Source organism: Neomonachus schauinslandi, chromosome 8 (assembly GCF_002201575.2).
Source record: "Neomonachus schauinslandi chromosome 8, ASM220157v2, whole genome shotgun sequence".
NCBI classification, from domain to species: Eukaryota; Metazoa; Chordata; class Mammalia; order Carnivora; family Phocidae; genus Neomonachus; species Neomonachus schauinslandi.
In genome coordinates this window covers 24,532,843-24,538,577 of record NC_058410.1, presented here as the reverse complement: position 1 = coordinate 24,538,577, position 5,735 = coordinate 24,532,843, and the positions used below count along the sequence as shown (strand labels likewise).

The 5,735-nt window shown below is 34.1% G+C and overlaps 1 pseudogene; it reads right to left on the bottom strand.

The window, feature by feature from the left end:
- Window positions 1–215: 215 nt before the first annotated feature.
- On the bottom strand, window positions 216–1,293 carry LOC110583532 (annotated as a pseudogene).
- Window positions 1,294–5,735: the final 4,442 nt, after the last annotated feature.

Here is a 5,735-nt window from a genome sequence, read left to right as displayed (position 1 = left end):
GGATGGCTTATCAACAACAGAAATTTACTTCTTATAAATCTGGAGGCTAGGAAGTCTAAGATCAAGGTATCAACGGTAGTGTCTGTGAGTGACAGACCTGCTTCCTGGTTCATAGATAATTGACTTTTTTCTGGGTCTGCACCTGGTGGAAGAAATGGGTGAACTCTCTGAGGTATCTCTTTTTTATTTTTTTTTTATTTTAAGTTTTGTATTTTTTACGGTGGACAGTCATCATTCGTCCCAACAGCCATCTGAAGCCAATAGTACTGATTATTAAAAAATCACGAAGTCGTATGAATGTTTTCCTCCTTTTCGAAAACCATGTTCATTTTCTCTCCACGAAACAGGACTGTCTGCAAAGCCTTGTACTGACAACGTAACCCAAGGAGCTAACTTGGGCTCATCAAAGTAGCGACACAGCTGTTCCAAGAGGAGACAGATCTTCTCTGGAAGTATGAAACCACAAACAGGCTTTGGCCACCACTGTGCTCGGCTGAGGACGGCAATAGGTTGATATGAAGTTATTAGGCTCATTATTTAGTTGCGCGTGGCTGAAGACAGCGCCCAGCTAGTCCAGAAGCTCGGGAGCGCGGCAGGCCGCCTCTGGCGCCCCCCGGCGGGCGCTGCTCCGCAGCACCGGGCACTGCAGCTTGGTCACTGTGCTCAGGGCTGTTTTGGGCTGATGCTCCTGAATTCGGTAATTGGCAAAGTATGACATCACTGTGGATTCTTCTGCACCTGTATGATGCCAAGCCAAAATAAAATCAAATTTCAATGGCTTCTCTTCTTTGAAAGACCAAGATATTCTTTCATACTTCTTAGAATTCAGGTTAAAGGATAAATCCATCAAATCAATGGAAACAATAAATTTCATGATTTTTCTGCCGGAATACTGAGATGGACGACCTTGAAGACCAGTTTCTTCATAAGTATCCTTATCCAGTGATAAAATTAATTTCCCATCTGGCAGCAGGGCCAGAGTATTATCTTCATCGATATTTGTATTGTATGTTAGTGCACAGCACGAACCTTCCCTCACAAAGGTGTTGATGAATTCGTGTGTAACTAACTCATGAAGAGGTAAGTTCTTCACAAAGTAATAGGGTCCAGTTTCCATGACTAGGTCAGTTCTTTTGACAGAATCCCACATTCAGGAATCAGAAATGAAACCCTGTAGTTGTGATAGTGCGTCTCCACAAGATGCGGGTGGCGCGACTTGTCGTGGCGGAAGTTGGATTTCATGCAGACCAGCAAGCGCCGGGGAACCTCCCCCAGCCGACGCAGGGTGGCCATGCTCTCCCTGGCTCCGGCCCCCTCTCTGAGGTATCTTTTATAAGAGCACTGAATTCTATTCATGAATGCTCTGCCCTCATCACCTAATCATTTTCTAAAGGCTCCAACTCTAAATACCATCACATTGGGGATTAGGTTTCAACATCTAAATTTCAGGGGGACACAAACATTCAGTCTATAGGCTGACATGTTGTTAGAAAATCCAAATTAGTCCATATGGAAATATCACATAGACAGGCCTAATTCTTCATGCACAGAGGGAGGTGCCTGGCCAATCCCCAAATATTTAGTTTTCTGCTGTACCAGGTTTAGCCACTGTCTGACTACCACAACATTAGAGAGCTCAAACACCAGATGAGAGATCTCAAACACCAGAATTCCTCAGCTGACCCTTCCCTAATTGATTCATGGAAATATGAGAGGTAAACAAATGATTGCCACAGTTTTAAGCCACCAAGATTTTTTTGTTTTTTCTTTCTTTCTTTCTTTCTTTCTTTCTTTCTTTCTTTCTGTCTGTCTGTCTGTCTGTCTGTCTTTCTTTTCTCTTTCTTTCTCTTTCTTTCTTTCTTTTTCTCTTTTTTAAGCCACAACAGTAGATACTGGGAACATTAGGATGTTAGGGAAACAACACTTAAAAACAAAAACAGGTAAATAAAGGGAAAGATTCAAGCATACATCCTGCACTTTCTGCACAAACTATATCTGAGGGTAACCAAATAGTTAATGATAGAAGTTTTAGGTTAGAAAAATATTCTGCTAATAATTGATGAAGAATGATTGAATTTTATAGGACTACTTTCAAAGCACTAATGCGTTGGTTATCTAGGCAATGACTATCAATTGTTGATAACCAGATAACTAGATATTATATGCCGCCTGATGGAGAATGCAACAGGACTTAAAAGAATTCTTATCAAAAAAAAAAAAAAAGAACAAAACTTCAACCTGATAAATCCTCTAGATATAACTGCAGTTTACAGGGACTATAGTAGATGTCGAACTGTGTTAACTGGGAGACTCTGCAGGACAAAACCAACCCTGTTCTTTACTAAATAACGAAGTAACAGAGAGATAGAAGAGAACTTATAGATAAAAAGCTATGCAATGGGCATATCAACCAGTTCGAACATTTAGACCTTATTTGGATATCTGATTCAATCGTAAAAACAAAAATAAAAATGTTTAAGCTAATCATGAAACTTTCACAGCAAATGTGTATTTGATAATACATTGAGACTGTAATTCATATGTATCATACTGATATATTTTTTACAGCTATATGCTGAAATGTATATATGGGATTTGCTCAAAAATTTTTGAAGGAGTGGTGATAAAGAGTACAAATGAAATAAAACTAGCCATAAATTGATAATTGTTAAAGGTAAGTGACAGTACATGACAGTGTTGTTCCATATTAGTCTTTCCCTCTTATATATATTTGAAGTTTTTCATGATTAAAAACTTATGATGGGAAACCCTCTGAAATGTACATTGATCTCATAGAAAATATTAACTTTCATTGTTACAAATATTATACACATTCATTGTTATGAAGATTTGTTGATACCATTGATGATTGAGTGGTATCAACAAATCTTCACAACAATGAATGTGTATCATCAATGAAATAGGGGAATTTTAAATTTGAGATGTTTTTGTGTATCATATTAAGTAAGTTTCCCACTTTATATATATTTCTAAGAAATTTTAATCAGAACCAGGTGGTAAATATAATGAATGCTTTTTGCATAAACAGTTGTATAATTCTTCAAACTGTTATTATTGTGAAATTATTCTATTATTGAAATTTTCCTTTATTCCTTGAATGAACAAACCCTATTTGGTATTAAAAAAAAAGTTTTGCTCTAGATTTACTACTAAATTATGAGTATCTTAATTTGATTTGGACTTTTTACAAGTATACTATTAAATGAAGTTGCTCTGTAATTTTCTTTTCTATATTTGTCATATTTTGATTTCAGATGCTCTGGTTGCATTAAATTAATTTTGAGGATTTTCTTTTTTACTCTATTCTATAGAATGGGTTGAAAAGCTTTAGCATTAATATGAAAGGTTAAGTGAACATATCAATTAAATCATCTGAACTCTCTTTTGTTTTTGGTGGTTTGAAGTAGAACTGAGGCTATCTAGAAAATTTTCTCACTTTTTTCTATGGTGATTCCTATTTTTTGTTTTGCATCTTATATTTAACTTGTTTTCTTCTAGAAAATCACAATCCAAGCAGATTTTCCATCACAGTAACATGAAGTTGTGCAAAGTGTTCTTTCATCACTCTATTAATTTCTCATTTCAATTGATAGTCCTTTTCATTCCAGTTTTAGTTATTTTTGCCCTACTTTTTTTTTTCTTTTTTTTAATGAAGTCTGACTCATGGATCTTTAGCAGCATTAGTTCTTCCTTTTCCTCTCCCTCAATCAGCTTTTTGGTATAACTTATCAGTGTGGTTTTTTGATGTTCTAATTTATTTATATATTTTTCTGTAGTCTTTTGTGTTTTTTAAATAAATTCTAAACATGTATAATCAAAAAAAAAAAAAAAGATTTGTTGATACCGTATAAGAAATTTGGTCTGACTTGGCTCTATTTCTCCTTTTCATTAGAGATATAAAATGAATGCAAATAAACAAGAAACTCTACATGCAAAAATATAGTTTTTGACCTAGTGCTAATTGGAAGGGGAGTTCATCTGTTTCCGGAAGGTAATTTTTATAATAAGTGTCTCCTGTGTTTTCCTCATCAAGGATTCAGTGTCTAGAGGGAATCAATATCTCACATTCAGAACATGAACCCTTCTTGAAGAAGAAAATAATTTCATATATATAAGTATATATACACACACATATATAATTCTGTGTCTATGTGTGAATATACTTTAAAAACATATTTTTATAATTTAGCACTACATTTTATACAGAAAATTTGCCTTTATACTTCACATTTTCCTAGTTTTATCTGTTTATGTCTTTCTTCTTTTATTAATTAGTCCATTCAGTGTTATTTTGATCCAAGCAGACGCTCAGCATTTAGGAACCATCATTTTCATTCAATCTAGGGATACTTTGTCTTTGAAACTTAAGTATAAACATCTGTCAACTTCTATATAATTCTCTTTTTTGTTTGTGACAATAAATCAGACTTGCAAAAAATCATTATTAAAAGTTTCTCTGTTAAAATATGCTTTTTCTGTTTTTATACATTTATATGCATTCTTAAACTTCATCTTATATACTACTTATAAATATATAATTGTTAGATAGGGGTAACTGTATTCAAACATTAGCATAAACGGAAGAGAAAGAAATCTTTCCACACTTCTATTTCATGTGGATTCTTCCAGTGAGTGATGAACCTAACTTTTAAGCCTACAGACGTTAGTTATCCTACCACCTGTACAATGTTTAGGTCAAGTATTGCATCCCTGCCCCTGGGAGTGAGGCATCTCTCCAGAGAGTTAAACCCTCAAGAGAGGGCTTGGGGGATTGGATTCTCTTCCTCTGTTATTTACCAGCCCAGCTCCAGGGACAGAAAGATATTGTGCACAAGCTGAACAGAGGTCATACAGAGGTGACTAAAGTTCATGCAAAGGTAAATATAGAGAACATGTTCCGGAGTAAATCTTAATCAAGGGATCTTTAGGGAAGGTTATATTGTGCCCAAACTGACTACCTACATCCCAGGACTATAATCAACCAGTGGTTTCCCTTTGAAACATTGAGTACTTGTATGTATACACGTTCAAAATAACCTCAGCAAAGTGAAGTGTTCATTTAAACTTTCTCATTAAAATACTAAATTTGCACATGTATCTTACTCAAGAGGGAATTTTAGTTGCCTTATGGTAGAAATTATAGATGAGAGACCATTTTTGGTGAACATATTTCTAAAAATATCTTCCTAAACACAAATGTAGTTCATCAATAAATGAATGGAATAAAATTAAGTACCAGGGTGCAGCTGTTATATTCATGTACTATATGTGGGAAAAAACAAGCAACTATAGCAAATATATATTTAAATCTCAAAGATAATGAGTTAGAAATGATAACTTACACATACAGAGATCTCCAAAAGTAATCATTATTGAGAAATTCTTAAAAATAGTGTACAAAAAAACTTATAAGAAACATGGAAGATAGTGAAAAGAGATAAATCTGACTAAGTACCATTTCTGACATGATAATTTTACAAAAATCTGATAACAATTCTATAGTTTTTAAATATCTTTATTTTTCATATAGGTTAATAAGATTTTGCCATATTACAAGAACATTTAGAATATTAGCAATTATTATACTTGATATAGATTATATTTAGCAACAGCAAATCAACAATCTCAGAATCCCTATCTTAAGATAGTCATTTTCTGTGGATAAATCAAGCTGTATTTAGCCTAAGATGAGTGCTTTGACTTGAAATTTGTTT